Below are 2,743 nucleotides of genomic sequence, written 5' to 3'. Positions count from 1 at the left end.
TATATTGTATATATTTGTCCACATTTCTTCCACTGTTCAACATTTCTTTTTTTTCTTTTTTAAAAAATAATTACAAGTCAACAAAAGCCTGAAGAAGGTATTATCTATATACTGAAACGTCAAAAAAGCGAAGGACTTGAACACATCGGCCATTCCATTTTTTCATTTTTTATTTTTTTACTTTTGTTCCAAAAAAATTGAAAAATACAAAAATCACCTAAAATACAAAAAAGGTTCTCATTATGGATGTTTCTCATGGTAGACCGAGACAAAGAACCATGTCTGAAAATCAGACATACAAGTGTTACACCAAATTTTAAACATTTTATGTATGCACCCGGTAACACACAAGCACGTCCTTGTGCTAATGAGCAGAGTTTCCCATACAGGAGACAAATAAACACAGCTCCACAGCCCCGTCCTGTAAAGTACAAAAAGAAAACAAATGTTAAGAGACATCAAGGCATGGAATTTACTTTCAGCTACTTTCAGGGAGGCATCCAGGCCTGGACCCCCCCAAACATTTCCCTGTTCCACAAAATGGTCGATATGATGAGGTAGCAGATCCATACAGATCTACCCATCATATTGATCATTTTGAAACAGTTGCAGGCCCATACAGGCCTCCTGTTCAAAATGCAAAACGTCAAAAGAGAAATGCTAGGGAATCAGGTCCTTATCAGGATGTGGTGGTACGTTATAAGCAAGCTCGACATGGTAATTCTTGGGAAGCTCTAGAGACTCGAGACGAGGATGGGTTTACTTACCCACTATACCCTGAGTTCCAGTGTACCAGACCATCCTTCAATAATAAAAGTTACGCATGCACCACCTCCAACCAGAGACCTAAAGCGGTTTCTTTCAATCAACATGGAGGCAGGGACCGGGACCTTGATCCACCCTTGAGCCGCACTCACCTGCGTTTCACAAACAGGGACAGTCACCCATGTTACCACCCTCCTCCTAGAAACATTACGAGAATAAAACCAACACAGGTTAACAATAGAAATCTGAACTAGAATTTAGATTTTGCACCGGCACCACCTCAACTCAAAACCACGATTAAGTAACTTTATGAACTCATCAGACAGGTGCACCATCTTGAAAAAGTCACAACAAAAGTCCAAAATAACCAACCGGTGACATTCCAGAGACTCACTGACCTTCTGATTGAGACGGTGAGGCCGGCATTTGCCAATGAGCGGGTCACACAGTTGGAACAGGGTAATGCCAAAAACTGGTCTTTCACGACACAGTTAGTCCTAGAACGTTATGAATCCATGATTGAAACAACCATACAGGCCACAGAATATGCACCCACACCAATCGAGCTGCTTGGCCAGAGGCATTTGGCCTCACACTGGGCGGATAGAAACTACAGGGGCAGAGTCAGTGTAGAGGCTATTGGACTAGTGTCCACTGATAGCTTAAAATGTGGTTCTCACAAACTCACCATTAATCTATCCAAGTCTCTTGTGTTGACGGAGGACCGAAACTTCAGTCCTTAAGAAAGGCCTCTCCTATATCCCCATCCCGTCGAGCTGCGGAAAAAAAGAATTGTTAGCAGATATGCAGGCATATCACCACAGTCTCAAGTTGGAAACATTTTTCGAGGTGAAGAAAAACCAGAAAGTCAAAGTACCATTTACTCACCCCTCGGATTGGGAGCCTGTGTTGTCCAGCCTGCCAAAAGAAATAGATAAGATCATTAGAGCGGACAATTATGCCCTTAAGAAGTTACACTGGGGCTTAGGGGTGACCCCCAGCTTGACCCCTGGCGAAATATCAGCCCTTAAAGAACTAGGCAGCAACACGAACATAGTCATTAAGCCAGTTGATAAGGGCAAAGCTACGATTATTTTAGACAGGGCACAATAAGTTTGGGAAGGATTGAGACAATTATCCGTCGTAGAATATTATCGTCCTCTCGAGGGTCCCATGTACACCGACACTGCAAAAAAGGTAGAGAAATTTTTAAATGATATGTTTGTATAAAAAATTATTAGTGCCAAACAGAAGGAGTACCTCACGGGTGAAGGACCACCCCGTCCTAGAAGGTTCTATCTTTAACCAAAAATCTACAAAGAACCAGAAAAGTGGAGTATACCTTTTGAGGTCCCACCTGGCAGACTCATTGTTTCGGACTGCAACAGCGAGACATACTTCACGGCAGAGTACATAGAGCACTTCCTAAACCCACTCAACACCAGACATCTGAGCTACCTGAAGGACACATACGACTTCATTTCAAAAATTGGCAAACTCAAAATTCCACAAAATTCTTCTTATTTACTATTGATATTGATAGCTTATACACCAAAAACTTCCAGCTGAAGTACCCTGATCTCCACAGACCAGATGAGTACCAGTTAAAACTTTTGGTGATCAATTTGACCCAAAACAACTTTGAATTTGACTCAAAATTCTACATACAGATCAAGGGTACAGCCATGGGGAAAAAGTTTGCCCCCTCGTATGCAAAACCGTTTGCATATTTCAGGTTCTTGGATGATATCTGGAGGGTTTGGACCCACTCAGAGGACGATTTTCTCACTTACATCACTCACCTGAATTCGCATCAGGATTCCATCAGAGTAAAGTACAGTGTGGACAGGTCAGAGGTCAATTTTCTGGACGTGGTCTCATAAAAGGGACCTAAATTTGCAGAAATTGTGTTATTAGATTTTAAAGTCTACTTTAAGGATACAGAAACACACTCATTGTTGCACAAATACAGTTTTCA

The 2,743-nt window shown here is 41.7% G+C and overlaps 1 long non-coding RNA gene across 2 annotated transcripts; it reads right to left on the bottom strand.

Moving 5' to 3' along the window:
- Positions 1-239: 239 nt before the first annotated feature.
- LOC143733183 (uncharacterized) lies at positions 240-2,152 on the bottom strand. 2 transcript variants are annotated; one of them, XR_013201287.1, is made up of 5 exons: positions 1,643-2,152; positions 1,454-1,541; positions 1,164-1,262; positions 918-963; positions 240-421 (listed from the first exon to the last, which is right to left on the bottom strand). It is a non-coding gene; the product is annotated as an uncharacterized LOC143733183 (long non-coding RNA). The 2 variants fall into 2 exon arrangements; XR_013201288.1 differs by having other exon boundaries at positions 1,654-2,152.
- Between the last annotated feature and the right edge of the window lie 591 nt (positions 2,153-2,743).

This window comes from Siphateles boraxobius, unplaced genomic scaffold, assembly GCF_051911475.1.
Source record: "Siphateles boraxobius isolate OS27281-9 unplaced genomic scaffold, OSU_SipBor_1 92, whole genome shotgun sequence".
In the NCBI taxonomy this organism is placed as follows: Eukaryota; Metazoa; Chordata; class Actinopteri; order Cypriniformes; family Leuciscidae; genus Siphateles; species Siphateles boraxobius.
Note: the sequence above shows the minus strand (reverse complement) of the source record. Positions and strands in the feature narration are given on the sequence as shown.